At 43.0% G+C, this 22,655-nt stretch overlaps 1 protein-coding gene across 5 annotated transcripts in view; it reads right to left on the bottom strand.

The window, feature by feature from the left end:
* Positions 1–22,655, bottom strand: part of RIPOR2 (RHO family interacting cell polarization regulator 2) — a 612,501-nt gene that overhangs the window by 312,196 nt on the left and 277,650 nt on the right. The gene's annotated exons all lie outside the window — the stretch shown is intronic.

Here is a 22,655-nt window from a genome sequence, read left to right as displayed (position 1 = left end):
AAGAGCTAAGCTCTAACTGACGTCCCAGATTCAACCAACATTCCAGTCAGCTCAAGTATTCTCAGATGGAATGTACAGGTACGATGACATAAAAGTGAGAAATACCACAGGAAGCATCATTAGTGGTCTTCAGGCATGCATGTTATGCCACTTCTGTGCAATACAGCAAAAACAGAAGATGTTCCCTTTTCATTAAAAGACAGTTTTTTATTCTTAAGGAAGTTCTACAAAGATGTATAGTTTGCCCCCGTGATGTAAAACAAGGGACAGACTACTATAGATGTAAACTAGTCAGCGGAGGGTATATTAATAGATTCTCTCTGTCTATAGATAATGCAACCCTAGAAAACTACAGATTTAAGTGCATAAAAGGATGAACAAAAAGCAATTATCTTCAAATATAATTAATAAGACAAATATGGCATTTTTTGTGTTAAGAAAGATCATGTCTTTTGTATCATTTAATGCTTGTACAACTAATCATAAAACAAAACATGTCAAAAATAATTTAAAAAATCATTAAAAAAAGTTATGAAGAAAGTCACAATTCAGATTTCTCATTATTTCTCAGTCCACAATATCAAGGTAGTTGTATTACAATCGTGAAATCTATATTCAAATTATGCACACAATAAAACAATGTTATTACACTAAACACATCAAATCTATAATTACATTAATACTGATTATCTAATACATAAACAATACCATGAAAAATTCGTTTAAATGTTTGTACAACAAACAGCAATGTTCTGAAAGAAGTGACTGATTGAAAAAGTGTTTACGCAGCGTTTCGGTGAAACAGACAATATTCATCACCTTCTTCAGGACAAATTCGATTTAAAATTTTCACTAAAATTTCTATTCAATTTTAGATTCCAAAAATCATATGCTGGGTATCCAGGTAGTCAACCTTATCCAGACTGTACTCTTTGAACTGCTATTTAGACCCACAAAGTAGGGTAAATTGATTGAAAAATCTGTAGAGTATATGTTGGCAGATTCACTCAAGAGGAGTGTCAATTGCCCGTGTTACGAACAATATAAAATGGTATCCCCTCTAATGGTATGAAACTCTATAAAGCGGCCCAGAAAGGTATAAATTCAAGGCAAATCAGGTCTTAGTGGCCATCGCTTCAAACCTGGGTACATAAGTATCACCTGATATCTGGGAAGTCAATAGACGTAACGGCAGTCTGTAGAAACTCAATCACGTGAGGGGATAGAGCAGCAGCGAACACATGAAAACAGATATGCTTCATGACCGTTTTCACACATGAGGAAAAGTACCCCCAAGTGCCAATGCAAGTATACTGGACCTCGCTGTGGAGTACAGGAACAGTGTCTCGGCCAGAGGGCCCTTACAAGGCCAAAGATCTCTGAAGTGACTAATGTGTGGTGTTTACTACTGCTAAAAAGCACTCTATTTTGTGTGAGCAACACCACACCTAAGAGTAGGTGACAGGAAACGGTTAAAATGGCTGCTAATATCATAGACCTTTCATGAGGAAGGACCATACTAGGAACAGCTGTACATAAAACACACATTTTCTACTGGACTTAAACGGGTGGAATGTTATTGGGGGGGGGGGCAATCAAGCTTCCAAACAGTCAGGGTTAAAGTAGGAAAGTTGACTGTGAAACTGAAAAGGCATTTTCAAGTTGAGCCTAAGGTTACAAAAACCTATTGTGTGCTTACAGAGAGCTTGCCTCGGTTTAGCGCACACTGTTACCACTGATTTGCTTTATTGTCACTTTCATTTGCTTGCTTCTTATTCCTTATTTAAGACCATTCCAAGTTGCAGCTTTCAATCTTGTGTTTCCATCCCACCATAACTTAACCTCGACCATCTCTCTGTATGCTTGCCTAGAATAATTCCATTGCTGACTTTTTGCAAGCAATTCTTTTCTTTTTGCCTAAGCACTCCACAAGAGAGCATGTGTTTTCAGCTTTCTCTCCTCCTGCCACACTCATGTTAAGGAAGCCCTCAGTATTGCATCATCAAAGGCTCAAACCACTTTATCGTTATTCAAAGCATGATTACGTAATGTTATTGATCTCAGAAAATTCAGAGACTACAGGCTGCTGAAATATGAGCCTGAACACTTGCAAGTTGAGTGTTTGTTTTTTCTACTGACTATGTTAAGCATTTATGTGAATGTATTACAATCAGTTTGCAATCAAAAAAAGTCTCTAGTGATGACGAGCCAATATTAGGAATTTTGTTAATTTACTTTATGCTTCAAAACAAGTCTGAGTAATGTCTTCTACTTATAATTGTTTTCGCCTGTACTTTGTCTATTTTGTTGTGTCAACAAATAAATGTCTTAAGTACATTTCAGTTCTTTGTACAGGTGTTGGATAGTACCAACATAATTTTGGGGAGAATATACAATGTATGTTTAAAGTCGTAGGCTCAGAGTAATTGTGCAATCCTTCAAAGTAATGTAGAATTTATGGTGTAGGGTGTTTCTCAGTGTAATGTTTCTTTGTACCAATTCCACCCCATTACTCCTAACTGGATCACTACCATAATTGGATTTAAAGTTTCCAGATTATAACACCTTTCTGAGCTTCTGTTTGTAACCAATCAAGACAGGAAATCTGCATTTCTCTGTAAAAAAAAGTTTATGCTATGCTTAGGCCATAATTCTAGGGTAAAAGAAAGAAAGGCAGGGAGCAGAGAAGTAACAGTTTTAAACGGTCAGTAAAGAAAATAATTTGAAATCTGCTTATAGGGTCCCCAAGGTGGGAGTACACTTCCAAATTAAAGGCTTGAAATGCCAAGCATACGACCGTTGCTTATTACATCAAACCAACGAGAAGCTGCCCTAGCATTGAACGCGAGCACTTTTGCCAGTAGGGAGAAGGCCTTTGACTTTAGTGTTTCCCAGGATGGGCCCTCCTATTTATATTCCTATGTTCGGAGGGTCTTTCGCCTATCTTCTTGTTGAAATATCTCCTACTGATGTGATGACTGAACTTTTATTTGAATATTGGTAGAATTAAAAAATGTGTACACTACTTTTACCCTCACTTGAATAATACTCTTTGTATATTGAACTACACAGCACAATACTTACTTATTTTTTGTTAGTTGAGGTTTACCAAACAGTAATGAGAACTGCACTTAACACTTGGATGTCCTTATTTCAACAGCCTTCCCTTTCCATGTGTTTACTTTATCTTCCGCACTTTTTCCTACCTTCATTTCACCGATCTATTAATAAAATTAAAACAACAGCAGCCCCTTTACTATCTCCTGCCTTCACTTCATCTCCCCTCTCCAGCCCAACACGTTGTACTGTACCCTAACCATCATTTAAAGGTAATTTACTAACATTAAAAGCAATAATTAAAGAGTAAACTAACCTTAAATTAACTAAAATAAATTATCTTACATAATACTAAGCTTAACCCAACCCTAAACTAAACTGTATTTATTTAATTAAATTACTAAGTTAATTAGGGACCCTATTTTTAATTGAATACAATTCACTGAAGATAAAACAAATTAAACTTATTGCATCCCTATTGCTTATCCAAACCCTGTAATAAAATATTTAAAGCAAACCTTAACTGTAACTACCACGAACATCCATGGTGCACCACGACACCACTGAACCGGGGTAACCCGCCATAATGTCGATTATGCCTCTAACTGATTGTAATGACTAATGTGTTTATCAGGAGCTGTTTTTTGGAAGTAGCCAAATACCAATGTACTTATTCAACTATGCATACGGAGTGCCTAGGGAGGGTATGCCAAGGGTGGGGGTGGGGGGTGTTATGTTTTTTTTTTGTTTAATTACCTACAGAAGCAAAAAGCAGAAAATGTAATCACCATATGTCTTCAGTATGCTGAATAGCACCTATTACTGTACTATTACTAGTATGTTGGCAATAGAATGCTATGCTTTAACTACTATGCAAATAAACAAATAAAAAAAACTGTAACTACCAATGAATTATGGTGAAATAAATTGAATAGGATAAAAAAAAAGATCAGATTTCTCTGAGTGTTTTGAGCAAGCAGGGCGAATGCAAGGTTAAACCTGCATGCATTCTATTCAGGTTCACTTAAAGGAAATATGTTAGGTAAATTCTCTTACCTAGAACAAGATACATTATTTGTTAATTAAACTGGGACTCTTTGCAATGCCCCCTCATAGAGCTGGTCTATAAAAAAGAAAAAGGAAAACACTCAAACCTTGTTCAGAATAAGTCTGCTTCACAAGCACAGGGACAGAAAGGACGACAAGCTAATTTTTAACTTTAGGAGCCAAGAAAGTACAAATCTCCTACATTATAAAAGATAATAATTCAAAAATCAGTGCTGGAACAACATTTACTCCTCCTACCCTTCAATTGCAATTAACAAGAACAGTACCAATTCCGGCATGCCACCTTGTGAGCTACTAGTAGCTCTCCAGCTACCTGTAAGTAACACTCCCGTGTGCAGGCCAGATTACCCAATTTAGAAGTTTTTTGGGGTAGATGTTATGTAAACACACATGGAGTGTGTGTATTTAAGACAAACGGGAGTATTTTTAGAACTCATGAACAGATGTTTAGGAAAAATGGCTGCATTTGCAAAATATATTTAAAAAGGATATTTGAGTAATAAATTGTGGCGTTCATGAGACTAATTACTAATATTATTAATTTGGCGCCTGGGGCCTTGTAGCTATATCAGTTAAGTGTTATCCATGTAGAGGCATTCAAAATGAAAAGGCCATTATTTTAACATTATTGCTGGCAGCCCTGTCTGATGCACTAAGGTGATCATTTGTAGCAATCTCGCCTGCTGTGGCCACTAATGTAATCATTTCTGGCGAGGTCACGGTTAAAACACTGACAACGTTAGTAGCTTGGAACGATTTTCATTGAAAATAAGTAGTTACTATTACAGAAAAGTTTGGAGACCCCTGAATTAGACGAACTGTCAGTGAGTAACAGACACAAGTTGACCCTGGCTTAGCTTTTTCAGCCTCGACTTCCTGGCACACTTCCTCGTCAGGAACTTACCAAGGTGGAAATGGTAAAGATGTTTTAAATATTATAAACGGTCAGGACTCAGACAATCTGATTTCAACGCTGTACTCCCTCAGCTACAGACTATCATGCTGGATGGATACTCAGCAGGCAAATCCAGCATTGGGGAAAGGGGTTTATGAGGGGGCATGGAAAGAATCGGAGTTTTGGTTGTTGTAAGGGAGGATGGTCAAGGTTTGGGGGAGGTCAGAAAGAAGCTTAACTGGGAGTGTGGCAAGGGCTGAGGATTTAAGCTAATGTATTTGGTGGTGTGGGTAGACTTGTGGTTTTGTGGCGCTAGGAAGGTTTAACCCGTTGGCTGCTTCCGCTTTTTTGCGGCAGTGCGGCCGTTTTAAAAAACGGGCTCGGTCGCGTCGGCCATTGGCCAACGGCAGCACCAGCGAGGTAGTGCTGCCGTCGGCCAATGGCCGACGGCAGCAGCCAACGGGTTAAGAGCAGGCATCTTATTTGTGTTTGTATTTACGAGACTGTTTTTTTTTTTTAATAACCTAATTGTTTGAAATGGTTGCTCATATACCGGTCTTATTAAAGGTGCCTTTCCTCTAGGATAATGTTATATGTGGAATTATTGTACATCTCTTCCGTAGGCAGGCTCATAACATGTTTTAAGCATATGCTGTGTTGCAAATGCAACCTTAAGATGTTAAACTGATTAATTATAGCACTTTTTCACAAACTATTTTGTACTTCATGTAGATTAAGGGAAGAAAAATGGCAATTTGTGACTAGAAATGCCACATCTTGGCTCTCAGAACAAGGATTTGGAGAATTATGCCATATTAAAGGGGCACTTGTTGCAAAACTGCTAATATGTCATAACTTTTACCATTGTAAATTTATGGTTAGTGGAATGACCGTGGCCATTTCAGGGCAGACCCTCCTGCAAAAGCATATAAGCACATGCAAACATATAAGTGTTTGGGAATTCATGGCAGAAGACCCAAGAAAAACAGTGGGAAGACTGACTAGGGTTTTGAAATTTACAATTATGTCACCGCATGTGACATCAGAAGAGACACCTTGCTCCCTATAATATTCCTCATTTTAATGGGAAAGGTCTTTTTTTGCAAAAGGAAATTATCACAATCACATAGAAATGTGAAACCATATTTTTGTTTTACTTTGTATAAATCACAAGTATGTTTTCCACATAATGTGGAACCAAACACGGAAATTGCTGGTCTTAACCTGAGTTGGCCTGTTCATTAATATCAAGGAAACAAATGAAGGTACACTACGAAGAGTACAGAATGGCTCAACTTCATTCTAGTTCCCAAACAGAGAAATTAACTAGAGCTTTCTTAGAAATAAAATATAGTTTCTGCTTTGAGATGGCATTAGATCACATCAAACCAGCAGCGGCAAGAAAGTTTAGGCATGGGGTTCTTCCGCTCCGCTGTTTTACATCTAAATGGAGAGATCAGCAAGCGGTACATTGCCCGGCATGTGATCACCCTGAAGAATCAGTTCTCCACGTTTTCTTTAGCTGCCCTGGCTATCATAAAGCAAGGAAACGTTGGCTGGTGCAGATTTGCAGGAATCTTGGAAGTAGGCATTGTTCGGAGGTGTTCAGGATACTGAAGTATGACCCCAGTATCCCGATTGTCTACTCAGTTGCAGGATTCCTGTTCTCTATGTGGTGTACCAGAAGGGTCTTTTTGAAATCAACTAATGACGTATTGGACTCTTCATAGGGAATCAAAAATGTTATCATAATAACCTGGTATAATCTCCCTCCGTGGCTTATTTTACTGTTTTATATTCAAGGGCCTTCCTTTTTAAGAATCTCTTTTTATCTAATTTATTTATTTGCACTATGCACTTTCCGAAATCAAAATTGTGTCTCTCGCCTAGTACCAATCCCCAAGACTGTTCTTCTTTTTAACAATGTATGGAGGTACTTATGTATGCTAATTATGTTTATAATTATTTTTCTACAGCGCTCCAAATTTGTTGTTTGTATGTCTTGATGTAATTTTATAAATGATTGGATGTATGTGTTTGTACTTTTTTGGTCATACTGACCGAAATAACGTTTTCTTGAACTGAACTGAAATTACTAATATTTTAAACAAACGTGCAACTTGGCAATTAAATTATTTTTTTTTTTTTTCTTTTTCAAAATAAAAAAAACTTTATAAGGGAAATCTGCAATTAAAAAACGTGCACTTCTAATAAAACAACAGTCTCACTTTCAGCGTGTTTCTTTCACTTATATTGCACAACTGTCCAAATGCTTGTATAAACATTTTAATTTTCATTTGTTTATCTTACCAATGGGCAATAACCAAACAGCACCTTTTTTATCTAGTTTTCATAATCTTGTTGTTTTGATTTGCAAAAACAATGCTTTCGCTGTTCTTGTAAGATTTATTTATTTATTTATTTATTTTGGTTAAAAACTTTTATTGAGCAATCAAAATAAAAATTACAAAGATGGGCCTACAACCACACGGGCTGGCCGCTAATAGCAACGCACAACATAAGAAGCAAACGATCACTTCCGTGGCCAGGCACAAATCAGATACCAAGTATTGCTCAAAACATAGGACAGGACATAAAAATTTTGTATTAAACATAAAAACAACGAACTCTAAACAAGGCGAATGCACAGTAATCAAAGTCAGCCCAGAAGGCGGACGGGAAAGCCACTAATCAGGAAGACGAAAGCACAATCAATGGGACTCGGCAAGGCTGGGGGGGGGGGGGACAGCGGGGAGGACAGGAAAATCTTAGAACAGCATGAAAAATTTCGGGAACGCCAGCCTAGGGAGATAGAGTAACATCGGGAGTGTCAACCAAGGGAGGGGTACAAATGTCTCCACGATATTCGTTCCACTGACCCCAAATCTTCGTCCACGACCTGGGTCTGCCCCTAGCTACATAGACGGTCTTCTCTCGGAACATGGACCAGTCCATGTTATCCTCCCACACCGAGACGTCGGGAGGTCTGAATGCGCCCCAGAGTTGCGCAATGTCCCGCTTCGCGACCATGTATCCCAAGGTCGCCCATCTGGTCTGAGCCACAGAATAGTCAGTGGGTTCCCACACATTCAACAGGCATCGTCGGGCCTCAGGCCGCAGGGTAATACCAGTCACAGCAGTCATCACCGCAAGCACATCAATCCAATAGGCTGCTACCACTGGGCACTCCCAAAGAATATGCAGAAATGTAGCACTCATCCCACAACCACGTTTGCATAAGCCATCCGGGGAAAAACCCATTACTACCAGACGCGGACCAGTTACATACACCCGGTGGAGGATCTTAAGTTGAACCAAGCGAAGACGGGCGGGGATGGCGACCTCTTTCGGAGAAGAGAGTGCCGACTGCCAATCCTCGTCATCCAAGTCCAACCCGTCACCGACCCAAACCTCCCTAAGTCGGACCAGTAAGTCAGCGCGATTATTAATCAGTTTCTTATAAATCAGGGAGATAGTGCTATCGGGCAGGTGTCCATCCAGTATGCGGTCCTCAAGGGGGGAGGACTCGGGCAGGGGCACATCAGGAGTCAGAACTGAGGCTAGGGCATGTCGGACCTGCAGATATCGAAAAAACTCTCTATCACTCAAGTCATATTCGGCCGGCAATTAAATTTTTAAACTGCATTTAGTGAGTAAACAAAATATACTGGGTGCATTTTTTTAACAACTAAACGTGCAGTCAGCGTGTGTCTGCTTCTTGGTTGTGTTAATTTTCCAGCTTCAAAGAACAATAGTGTTTCACAGCTGCAGTTTGTTAAGCGATAGAAGGATTAGAAACAGGGCCGGACTGGGTACCAAAACCGGCACTGGTAAAGTGCTCGGCCGCCTCCCCCAATCCCCCTGGGTGGGTGGGGGGCCGCTGTGCTCTTTGCCAGGGCCGGTTTTCGACAGTTTTTGTTACAGGGCCGATTTTGCAGCTATGCTGCAAAAACGGCCCTGTAACAAAATCGGCCCCCAGGGGCCCAAAACCGGCCCCCACCCGTGCGGTGCACCGGGGGATTGCCCGGTGCCCACTACGGCCAGTCCGGCCCTGATTAGAAATGTGGCGTTCGCAGTGCCTTCTCAGATCAGAGATTAAAACATAGTCCCTCTTTAACTATTCACACAAATGGAGGAGTGTTGCCAGTGGGCTGGAAGTTAGTTAACATCCTGAGCCCAGGTTACACACATAGAAGTGACACCTGTTTCGCTCCCTCAGCCTCGGGCTAAGTGGGCCGGAGTCTCCTTTCTAAAAATAGTGGGGAGCTCTATACACCTGCGTTCACCCCCGGCTTCTGCTCTAGGGCGTTCATATAGCATACTCCAAGGAAAGAAGAGCATTTCAGTGCAGGCGGGCAAGGCGGGGATACAGAAATAAAGGGGAAAAGGAAAGGAAAAAGGGAAATTTAAAGGGAAACAGCCCTGCCAAGTACCACGCATCAGGGGTTAGACTAATGGATTTTAATGCTTGTGTCCGCAACACCGCCCTAAAACGCGTTAGTCACACATTACAACTATGACATCCCTGTGTGCAAAACTGTGAGGGTGTAAAATATAAGTGAACAGCAGCTCGAGTGATTTGGCTAAAGCTGCTATGCACTGCTGGCAGTCCCTGGAAATGTACTTAGGCTCTTGCCCGCCAGGCCTGAACTTGCTGCCAACGGTCACAGGAGGGCACGTAGCTTAAAAGATAAACAGTACACAGCGGGACCAGCTGCTACTACGGAGCAGTTTATTCGGTCAGGGGGTGGGCAGCACTCTGATTGTTTTCTGTGCACTGCACGCCACGTTAAGACAGTGTAACAGCATGCTTTAACGGATGACCAACTCTATTAGTCTGTAATGTTCGAGCGGGCAGCGATGCCATGGGGGCATCTCTCCTGCTTTCTGTCACTGTGTCAACGTGATGATGGTTAACCTGGTGTCGTGCACAGGTGAGCTGCTGCTGTATGCAATGTGTTTATCCTTCTAGCTTCATGGCCTCCACACTATCACTGGTGTGGAGAGTGAGAGCCTGAAACTCGTACGGCTCCTTGCCAGGTGGGCGAGGCAACAAAATAACAGGGAGAGCAGAGCCAGAGCCAAGCCAGGGGACCGCGCTGGCTCTAAGAGCCTGTGCGCAAGCAGAGCATTTAAAATATTTGCCATGTAGATCATTCACCAGCGTGCTCTTTACAAACCGTAGGACTGGCTGCACAGGACTGTCTTTCAATTAGTGCGAGTATGCATAAGGTGTCAAACTAATAAACAATTACTGGGATTGTACCAGAAGGACATATTGAGAAAAAGCGTGTAAATAATGAAAATGAGTAAATAGTAAGGAAAAAAAGGGAAAGAAGGGCAGAAAGGAGAAGTGGAGTTATGGACGGTCAAGAAGTAAAAAAAAAAAAAAGGAAGAAATAATTAGGGAGGAAAGATGTACGGAAGGAGCATAAAAGAAATGAATAGCTTGAACACAAAAGGAAAAAAAAGTTAATGTTAGCGTTTTATTTTTTAAAGTTTCTAAGCGTGTAATGCATGTCTTTTCAGTATTGAACTGGAGGTCAACAAAATGCTATTTGGCCACTGGTGGTACCATTAGGAGACAGTGGCACCATCATGGGACAGTTCGGAGTCTAGTGAAAAGACCCTGGAGGAGTTGTGCACTATTGAAGAGTCTACAAAACTCACCACTATTACTTTTAGCATTACCAATACATTGAAGGAAGCCTCGCTGGGAGTTTAGTGCTGTATTTTCACCAGTGAAAGACCAGAAGAGGAGCTGAGATTGTAAGTAGTAACATCATTAATGCAGCTGACAATTCACAGAACTCAATCAAATACGGTCAGGTAAAACTGCAAACAGCTCAAACACAGTATCCTCTGTCTTGTTGCCCCTCAGAGAAACATTAATTCAGTCCCTCCTGTAATCACTCCCTTCTCATAAGGGCCCATTCGGTGTATGCCCCAATAAGACCCCAGTCACCAACTGATAACGGCATCACCTCCTGGGTGTCAATAACCTAAGAGGTGTCTTACCACTTTCTTCACTAGGATGCCTCTTTCCTGCTATCTTCATCATTTCCCATAACTGACACTAACAGTGAACAAAAATCATGATGTTAGAATATAAAAAGAGGTCTTTAAATTTGAAAAAAGTGTCTTCTTTTTAACATGCAAAGGCGTTTTATCTTAGCACATCAAATTATATCACTGCTTTGAGAAGTATTTATTAAAAGTGAGAGTTTTAAACATGAACGAGAATATATTCCTGCCGCCCTGATGACAATGCGATCAGTTAACTAAGAGGCAAGTCACAAATCAGTCATGTGTACCCTATATGTGGGCTAGTTTCTTATTACGCATGGAACAATGTTTCGGTCTATTAAACCAGAGAGATGTTTTTGTACAGCACACATCCTAAAATCATATATTTGAAGGTTCTCTCGTATTTTATAATGAACAAAGAATAGGCTTGGTGAAATAAAGTGTTTGCCTAGGAAAACACAATTTGGTCAAGCAGGGAATTCGGGGTTTATCCCAGATTTTACAGTCACACTGGTTAGTTTAGCCAGCAGAATCAGATGCCTTTTAGACATCATCCTGGTCTGTAACAATAAGTAAAATGTGAATATTGTGACTGCAGCACTAATTCAGATCAGATGTGAGACAGCAGTCTACGGGGCATGATTTCGGGACGAGCTTTTGTGGGGAATAATCAGACTTCTAAAAGTAATGCTTAATCTTTCCTTGACCTTAGCCATGGTACGGTAATGAAAGTATACCAGTGAATTCTCCTTTGGTCGCAGCACCCAAAAACTAGTCATTGCTTTAATTTACTGATGAGAAAGTTTCCCTAAAAAGTATCACACATTTAGCAGTAGAATGTCGCACACAAACACACTGAAATCCTAGAAATGTCACACATAAGCAAACTGAACACTTGGCAGCTATGCTCTCATTACAGCTGGTATGTCTTCAGTGTCTCCACAACTGAGAGCCCCTCTCACCAGCGTCCCTCGTGACTACAGACTGATTATCTCATCGATCGCTAGTAAAGCAGTGTCTGCAGCCAACTGAGTCAGTGAGTGTAACACAGTGACTTGCTGAGAAACTTCTCGCCGACGAAACTAAGTGCCCTTTAATTTCTGGTGCTTTGCAGCAGTCTTAAGATCTCCTTAGGGTTTTTTGTTGCTCAAATGCGTGTTATTTCTGATATTTATGTTTCCCTCTCTTCACTAATTGATTTTGCTTGTGTGAAAGTGTCACCCAGTCATTGAATGTCACTCATAATTTCACAAAAATTATGAAAATGTCTCACACAAGCAATCTGAAACCTTGGCAGCTATGGGAAAGGGGTCAAGGCCGAAAGGAAGAGGTTAAAGAGTAACGGAACACACCCATGTTTATTTGGGAGAGGGGTGTATGGAAAACGTTTCTTATTAGGAAAAGTGTATTCCTCATGGAGAAAAAGGTAAATGTGAAATGCACTTTTAGCCATTATTTTTACGTGGCATTTTTAGTAAATGGGTTGTATCTTTGTATGATGGTATAAAACAGATTTGAAAATAATCTTTATTGAATCGGAACAGGAACTTTATGCATTCTATCTAAATAAACAATGATCCATTCACGGAGAGTCAATCCTGCTCCCTTCCATGAAATCTTTCAGTGTCACAAGTCTGCAAATTTACACAGGCATGGATCCCTTTACTACCCATGAGCTAGGCTGGCTGTCTCCTGGTCCAATGGGATTCATTCATTTAGTATCAGGCGGTGCAAAACTGGAGGAATGACGCCGGACATTATTAAAATGCTTTACGATCACGGGTACACGTGATAATAGAAATATGTTTCTACAAAGCATTTCATAGTGAACTTCCACTGTTTCAATTCGCTGTTAAGAACTTGTGACCAACACACCAAAGCAGAGGTCAACTGCGAACATTAAACTCACTGAAACAAACAGCGTTTAGGTCAGTGTTGTCCTGGCCTACAGGAGGTGAGGTGGAGAACCAATTTTAGGTGAGGCAAAAGCTGAAGCAATAAGTAAAGATGCTTTTATATTCTAGATGTATCTTGTAAAATTTGCTGTGCTTCAAAGACAGAAGTCAACCATCAGACTTAGGGACAGATGTAGGAAGGCCATTACCGGTCGGTAACGGCCGAAATCGGCCGTTACCGACCGGTGATAGGGTTTTGTCATGTAGGGGGCCAATTTACCGATTCGGTAAATACTGAATCGGTAAATGACATGTAGGAAGCACTTTAAACAGTGCTCAAGTGCTTTAAGGATTCGTTATTTACCAACAACTATTAGTTGGTGGTAAATAAGGAATACCTTAGAAAATGCAAATCAATGCATTTTCAACTGTGCCTTGTGGCAGACATACATGCCCTTAGGGCATGTATGTGTGCCACATGTGCAGACAAGCACTAATCAGGGGTGCAACAGGGTGTCAAAGTGCCACCCTGCCACCCTTGACTCTTTCCCTATTTTACCGAATCAGTATTTATCGATTCGGTAATTGACATTCATTCCTATGGGCCTCAAGGCCCATTGGAATGAATGGCAATTACCGAATCGGTAAATACCGATTTGGTAATTACCGAATCTTAACAATTTGGTAATTTCTACTGATTGTTTATCTACATAGCAATTACAGATTCGAAAATACCGAATCGGTAAAATTCGGTATTTTCAAATCGGTAATTTACAATTACCTACATCTAGCCCTATGTCTTCTCACAATTGCTGCTTATGTTTTTTTAACATGGGGATTGCGGTTTAAAAACTCCTCTGACTTCGCAGTCAGAGAAAGAAAAGCAAAGTGGATTATGTGACAATCTTGCTGTGGTACAGGGAGTGTGAAAGGAAAGGATATAGGATGTAATATTTTTGTAACACAACAGCATGACTCTACCTGTGAATGAACTGTACATATTCAGCAGCTTCGAAAGCAAAAATGAAGCACTTTTTTGTAATTCTGAAGTGTGACGGAAACAAAGATTTTAATACGGTCAAAACAAATCAAGACACTACTTGGTGATGCACAAATGATAAATATTTGCTGAAACCCGGTTTACACATATCTTTTGTGTGTAATATAGTTTTATCAGTAAAACTGTATGAGTGTGCATATCATATTTAGTGGCCATTTCAATGGAAAATGTGCCGTCTGTAAATGTATTTTTATTCATTTATTTATTTGCAGAGTATTGTACAGCGCTGGCTAGACCCGGAGGCATCCGAGCGCTTTACATGAATACAGTTATTGCATAGTTGCATTAGTTACAAGAGCATAGCATAACACAGAAAAAGAGAAACAAGTCCCAATAGAGCATAGAAGGTAGTGGGGATGGGGGGTAGAGACAAGGGGCTGGATAGCAGATAGATCGGACAACCAGTAATGGTAGAAAGTACATCAGGGGGCCCACAAAAGTCTGAGTTAACAAGCCCAATAACCGGTAGGGGTCACGTAGTCACATCAACCAGTGCTGGGTTTACTCACTGCATCAAATCACCTTTGGCAATAGAGCAGGACCGAAGGGGATGGCAAGCAACAAAGGAAGAGCCCGGAAGGTAGGTGGCAGCCAGCGGGGAGATCCGCCAGCTCATCCCTCTCAGCTATGAAGGCAGCTCGACCGAGGCAACGGCCATATTGAAATTGGCTCCACCAGCGTCCAGCGGTAGAAACGGAGGTTTGAAGAAGCAGGATGACGAAAATTCACTTTGGGGTGAGAAAAGACCAGAAAGCAGTCAAACAATGCCCGGAGGTGAAGGGGGGCGAAAATCCCGGGAGTAAAGACAAAGGCAATCAATCCCCAGTCGGGGTGCTCCCGACCGGGTTTCTGCTGCCCGTGTATCCCCAAAGACTAGATTTCTGTCTCTTTACAAAATACATTCCAAGATCACATTGACCCAAATCCACCCGAATCAATACAGATTTAGGTAGGCGAAGCGTAAGTGTGTCCAGTAAGTCCAATGCACGGGTATCCCCAAAGACTAGATTTCTGTCTCTTTACAAAATACATTCCACGATCACATTGACCAAAATCCACCCGAATCAATACAGATTTAGGTAGGCGAAGCGTAAGTGTGTCCAGTAAGTCCAATGCACGGGTATCCCCAAAGACTAGATTTCTGTCTCTTTACAAAATACATTCCACGATCACATTGACCCAAATCCACCCGAATCAATACAGATTTAGGTAGGCGAAGCGTAAGTGTGTCCAGTAAGTCCAATGCACGAGCGGCGTGGATGCCAAAATATACAAATAGTCACAGAACGCAACCCTCCATGGCCATGCCAGCAAGAGCCCCGCAGACTAGGCAATGGGTCCGATGCGCAAGGCACCAGCACGCGGGAAAACTCCAGAACTCAACCCAGAGAGCGCAATCTGTTTTAATATATATAAGCGGCCTTGCCCCGACAGAACTCCGAGAAAGAGGGACCGGCAGCAGAGTCTGACAGAGAGACGCCATGGCGCTGTGACACTGTGCTACCACACCATGCTTTAGTTACATTAATAAATAGCCCTCCTCATGTCCATTAAAAGCTAGCTGGGTCGCAAAAGTTTGTTGTTCTGAAAATTGGGCCGTGGTTCTAAAACATCTAGTAAAGACTTCTGTGGCTAGCATTAACTTTCACTCAGCTTGCTTGGGAACTGCGTGAATCTGAGATGGACCTTACGTTCAATGGAAACACACCTGAAGAGCAAAAGGATCTGCGACATTACCTGAACAGTCCCAGTCATGTTCTTGTTGGAAGTCTGTCTACCACCTCTATGTGAAGTTAATTATTTCTAACACCTCAAAATGCGGGGTGCTTCAAATGAAACCCATTTCACATTGGTGCTTATTTACATTCGGTTTAACATTATTACTCCAAAGCAGACTAAGATTCGGCGGTATCTTTGTTTACAAGTCTCGATTCGGAGGATGCCCCTGAGAAGCGATTCTTCCCTTGGCCCACGGACGTGAGGAGGCACATGAGGTAGGTCCCGCCTTTAGAACGTGTGGCGATGTTACATAAATTAATGAAGGCCTCGTCTCTCGAGTAGGCCGCCCTTTCCCACGTTCCATGGGAGATTTCTCAGTTCTTAGAAGTATTGTCAGCATCCAGAGCCCCCCCCCCCCTTTCTGAGAATCTTCTCGACCCTGCACACTACCTTTCCTGGGAGCCATTATAATTTTGTCAGGTGAACCCATTTCTTTCAATGGACAACGAACGTGTGGCTGATTGCTGCACAAACTATCAGCTGATAAGGGAATTCGTATTTGTAATTAAATATAACAAGTTCAGGGCTTTTCATAGAAGAACCCCCCTATCAAACCTTAACTTAATAGCTGTGAATAACAGATCACAAAATATAGTTTTGGCAAGACAAAATCTTCTACGGGTCATCATAAAGGCAAACAAACACACGATTCTCACCTAAGATTCATTTATTTAATTATTTACTGATTACAGATGCCTAATCCAGATAATGCTGATACTTCGTGTGTGTTGTTAGCCACTTCTGACAATCTCACGTGCTCCTCCCTACTTGCTGCGCCTTTGCTCAATTTATCAAACACTTCCAAAGGGAGTCCTCACATCTTCCATACACCTTGACATGGGCACACCATGGCCGAAATGTCCACAAAAGGTGCAAGGAATTACAAATTTAGACAAAGAGTATATTCACATTCAATAAATAGAATTTGGTAGAAGATTTTAAGAATCTAGGATTCCAGATTTTATTTGAGGAAACGGGTTTAGCATTGACTACTTTTCTATGGTTTTCCCGCTTTTGTCCAATGATCGAATTACAGCTGTTTGTTCATATATATGCATGCACAAATTGACACAATATCAATCACTATATATAAACAAAAATACTTCCTTGTAAGCTGAGGACAGGTCAGAAAATAAGACACCCGTGGTTTTGGTCTTCTCTTGTAAATTCCAATGTAAACATTTAGGCAACAATATGGATACACTCTCCTGTCTGGTTCAGGCTATGGGCCGTCAAATGTGCACACTTTGAGGTTTGCCAGTGATAACAGGATAAAGGCATTCTGAAGTCTTCATCGCTCGTGTTCAAATCTGCTCAATGGATTTCAGTAACCCACAAAACCTATAATGGCCCACACAATTCAGTGTTCACAAGCCTGACCGAAGTGCAAACACCTCATTCTAGCGTTCCTACTTGTGTAAAATATCTTTCAAATAAACCAATCTGCACCAGCAGAGAAGAATAATGGCCTTTGTTTGCGCGGATTAGCATTGTCGGTGGTTTTGTTCATAGCACAGAATGGCGATTACCACATCCAAACAAGGGCAGGGCAGACACAACCACAGGTCCGTAAGGCTTCAGACCATGGAATGTGCTCGTTTGTTCAGTCTGGCTCACTGGAAGCAGTTCGTTCTCAAAGCACTTGGGAGGGAGGGGTGAGGGGGGGTGAGCAGACACCAGACAAATTGAAAGTGTGCAAAAGGCCGCTTTTATTGAAACAGGTGCATATTTACAAAAATACCAACCTGGCAACCGCCTCACAAAACTAGTCCTCACTAAATAAGATGTTACCTTACAACCCCAAACGTCAGGCCCGCCCCTACCACGTCACAAACCCCGCCCCCACCCAGCACAACATAATTACAATTCAAACAATACCAAAACCTGATAATCATTTAAATATCATCCCAACCCACGGCAAAACATCACATTGCAAAACTTACCCACCAACAACTTACATTACCCAAAACCTTGTAACCACCCCGCGAAACAACTATTTAAACTTTTCCAGCCATAGCCCAACTTTAGCAAAAACCCAACAAGCTTCATGTCCCTGCTGACCAAGAACGCCCAATTCCCGCACGGCACCTGTTCCAAGCGACAATGAACAACATGTTTTGTCACCCCATATCCACCTGTTCCGACAAAAGACCCTAAAATTATGGAAGGTAAACAAATAAATAATGAAAATAAATAAATAAATGAATAAATAAAAACCCGGGGAAAGTAAGAGAAAAACCCTAACTGAGAAAGGGAGGGAGGGCGGGAAAATTTCCAAAAACTAATGAGCTCCCGGCCACCAGGTCATTCAACCTAAAATGGTGGCCGGGAGGAGGGGCTACCGGGATATATAACTGGGCTCCCCCAGTAGGAACCGAGGGAGCCCAAAACCAGCCCAAAACCAGCCCAAGGCCGGTGCTCTGATACAACCCCCCCCCACTAGCCCCTCCCAATCAGCCCGGGGGTGGGGACCTCCCTGCGGTCGGCTGCCCCCCCCAAGCCCCCCTTGGGAGGGAGGGGTGAGGGGGGGTGAGCAGACACCAGACAAATTGAAAGTGTGCAAAAGGCCGCTTTTATTGAAACAGGTGCATATTTACAAAAATACCAACCTGGCAACCGCCTCACAAAACTAGTCCTCACTAAATAAGATGTTACCTTACAACCCCAAACGTCAGGCCCGCCCCTACCACGTCACAAACCCCGCCCCCACCCAGCACAACATAATTACAATTCAAACAATACCAAAACCTGATAATCATTTAAATATCATCCCAACCCACGGCAAAACATCACATTGCAAAACTTACCCACCAACAACTTACATTACCCAAAACCTTGTAACCACCCCGCGAAACAACTATTTAAACTTTTCCAGCCATAGCCCAACTTTAGCAAAAACCCAACAAGCTTCATGTCCCTGCTGACCAAGAACGCCCAATTCCCGCCACCCAGAAAAGAGGGGGAAGGAATTACCCTCCTCTCTTTCTGCCCCCCAAAACCGACCAACCAAGGAACTAGAACCTCAACCCAAAAATTGTTGAATCTTCAAACACCTGGAGAGCACCTCTCGCAATTCCAATAGATATAAATCCATACCTATACGAGATAAGTGAACACCATCACCGCGAAAGAATTCCACATTGTCATAACGGATGTCCTTATGGGACACCCGCCCAAAACCCAGATCCCTACAAAAACGGGAAACCTCCAGATTCAACTTCCTTCGCGCCTTATCAATCGCCCTAGGCTTGATCGCACCCCTCCAGGTTCTTCTAGGGACCAATTCTGTCCATAAAACATGGCAACCCGCCCATTGTTGACGAATAAGAGAAAGATCCTTTTTCATCGCTCTTAATAAAACCACCCCTTTCACCCCACAAAGGTCATTCTCCCCAAGGTGTAAGAGCAGCACGTCAGGACAAACACCTCCCACCAACCAAGAATTCAAGGCCGGGATAAGCTCCCTCCAAATCATACCTCCCTTCCCCTTCCATACAACATGAAAAAGACGAGAATTAAAACCAAGTGTGGAACCAAAATAGCTTCTTATAGCTTGATCTTCCGCGCGCCTAATGAAGGAATGTCCCACTATCCAGATCGTCATGACAGTAGAACGGGGGCCGGCCACTGAACCTGAAAAAGAAAAGCAGCATCAAACTCAAGAAAAACTATCATCCGCAGGCGCCATAACAGGATCAGTACGCACATAGCGCCTAAAACAGTTGGAGGACCAACGCCCCAGAGACATAATGTCTTGCTGCGACCAACCCCTGTTATGGGCTTCTGTAGCTGCCCCAATCCTGAAAGAATGTGTACCATACTGTGTCTCATCCAAGCCCAGGAAGCGCAGCGCTTTACGCAAAACCATGCGCAGTTGGTACTCCGTCACCCTGGAACCATCCACATGTCGAAAAACAGAGCCCTCCAAAGCGGCCCCCGAACAGTCCCGCAAACGCCTGGCCCACCCCAAAGGACACGTCTCAGGAGGGGAAGAAGCTTCCAGCCAGATGCCCCTCCCTTTGCTGTGTTGATCAGTTTTTGCTCGAGCCAACCAAATGTGCAACCCTGCTTCCAAAAATCGAACATTCTCCCACCCCACCCCAAACGTAACTTTCGACCCCAGTAACTCAGAAACCCTGAAAGCACCAAAAAACATCCAAACCATAAGAGTAGAAAACAGACAAACCTCAAACCCATTCAGACAAACAGAGGGCAAAACCTGCAAAACTCGGGCTAACGTCTGCCAGGACAAGGGTCGGCGAACCATATGTTCCCTACCCCTCTCCCTACTCCAACCCTCTAGCATGCGCTTACCCACCTCCCCCGCAGAAGGGGAATAGCCCCACAGCAATTTGCCCATGAATGCAATACCAGCCAATTTACCAGCAATCGTCACACGTGTCAGCCCCCTGTCTATCAAGTGAAGAATGAACTGTACCACATCTTCAGATCGTCTCCAGCCCGGAGCGCGCCAGCCGGCCCCAGATTCTAAAAACTCTTTCCAGGCCAATTCATACGCCGTCCTAGTGGAAACTGCAAGCGAACCTACCACCAGCTGCAAAACCCTGTCTCGCCTACAGTCCACAGATGTTCCGGCATGCGGGTCGGCGTCCTGTCCGCCTCCGAGGCTAGCCCATGGAATCTCTCCCACTGTGAACGAGACAAAGCATCCGCAATGTCATTGTCCACCCCAGGAATGTGTAAGGCCTTAAAACTGATGTCATACGTCAAGCACCCCAACACAAAGACTCGCAAGAGCTTCAAGATGTGAGCATCCCTGGCCGACTGCCGATTGATAATGTCCACTACAGCCTTATTATCAATTCGAAACAGCACTTTTTTGTGAGAAAGCTCCTGACCCCACAAAGTCAATGCCACCACCACAGGGAAAAGCTCCAGGAAGGCAATACTCCTGCCCCCGTTCTTCCATGCAGGAGGCCACTGTTCAGCACACCATCTGCCCTGCCAGTAAAGACCGAAACCATCACTGCCTGCCGCATCTGAAAAAATTTGGACGTCCCAAATCCAATTCTCTTCTCTGTACAGAGGAATGCCATTGAAAGAGTGCAGAAAGGCTACCCACATCCGCAGATCCTCCTTAACACCTGCTGACAAGCGAACGTGATGGTGAGGTAAAAACTGACCAGACAGAGCTCTGCCCAAACGCCTGCAAAAAGTTCTGCCTGCCCTGACCACCCTACAAGCAAAGTTAAGATGGCCCAACAGCACCTGAACTTCCTTCACTGTTACCTTTGCCTTGTTCAACATAACATGTAAAAGGTCCAACATTTTTTCTTTTTTATCCACAGGTAAACGTGCCTCCATAACATTAGAATCAATCTCGATTCCCAAAAAAGACATGGTCGCGCAGGGGCCCATTGTCTTTTCCGGTGCCAACGGCACACCTAAAAAATCCATCAGAGTTTGGAATGTTCGCAAAGCATTCTGGCATGCTGAGGAATTGGGAGCACCTACAAAAAAGAAATCATCCAGGTAATGAGTCACAAGCTGATGTCCTGACGTGTCGGTGAAAAACCATTGGAGAAATGTGCTAAAGGTCTCAAATAACGCACAGGATATGGAACAACCCATTGGTAGAGCCTTATCCACATACCACTTCCCTTGAAATTGAATCCCCAAAAGATCCCAATCCCCAGGATGTACAGGCAACAAACGGAATGCTGATTTGATGTCACATTTTGCCATCGCCGCACCAGTGCCGGCAGATACAACCAGGGCCATGGCCACATCCACTGAAGAATAAGACACTGAAGCAGCCTCACCATCAATGAAATCGTTAACTGATGAGCCCTCCGGCCATGACAAATGTTGAATCAAACGATATTGCCCAGGCTCTTTCTTAGGCACCACACCAATTGGGGAGACAATAAGATTTTCCAAGGGCCAATCATCAAAAGGACCCGCCATCCTTCCCTCCCGCACTTCCTTATCCAATTTGTCTTGCACCACCTCTGGATGTTCATTGGCCGACATTAGATTCTTAGACCAACGCCGCAACCGCGGCCCTGTGTAACCCAAACGAAAACCTTCCTGAAAACCATCTAACAACAACTTAGCAGCCTCGACATTCCCGTAGCCCCTCAGAGCCACAGCCAAGTGAAAAGGATTAACTGGCGTATGAGCCTTTGGCCCCAGTTCCAGAAGTGTTTTTCCCCCCCCTGTAAGATTGAGGCTGCTGTGCAGGAGCAGGGGCATTGGCTGCCTGTTGTGACCACTGTCTACCCCCTGTAACCCGAGGCCCCCAACACTTGGACAGTGGGTGCGGTTTACCACATTGGGAGCATTCGTGTCGAAATTTGCAATAGTCTCTTGGGCAATATCCTCTGTTAAAATCCCAACATGTCCCATTGGCTGATTGTACTGACACAGCTGCACCCACCCCTCCCCGAGTGGGCCTACCCTGAAAGGGCCGTGAAGGTAAAGGATACCCACTAGCTGTGAAAATTGTCTTACCACCCGCCGAGGCACCCATAGTGTGTTGCCACAAGTCATTATCCAACTCCCCCCATTTCGCTTCAGGATCCCAAGCCATCCGAGCCCGGAATTCCTCATCATACTGTGACCAGGCATAACCACTACCAGTAATCTGCGCTTTCCTGATCACATCCATATACTTAAAAAGCGCCACACAGCGCTCAGGGAATTTCTCACAATACACACTAGCGTATATAAGAAATGCCGCTGTCCAGTTTTCTATGGTCAAAGGAACCTTTGGGCGCTTGGCCAACTCATACTCTTCCTCCTTAGACCCCTCCTTAGACCTAACCTCCCTGTGTAAAAGCTTCAATAATTCAACGTACTCCCCGTTCCAAATCCTTTCCTTAGTAGACAGCATTAAATGAGCGCCCAAAGG

The sequence above is a fragment of the Lissotriton helveticus genome, chromosome 4_1, assembly GCF_964261635.1.
Source record: "Lissotriton helveticus chromosome 4_1, aLisHel1.1, whole genome shotgun sequence".
Lineage (NCBI taxonomy): Eukaryota > Metazoa > Chordata > Amphibia > Caudata > Salamandridae > Lissotriton > Lissotriton helveticus.
The sequence above is the reverse complement of the archived record's forward strand: the minus strand, read 5'-3'. Positions and strand labels throughout refer to the sequence as shown.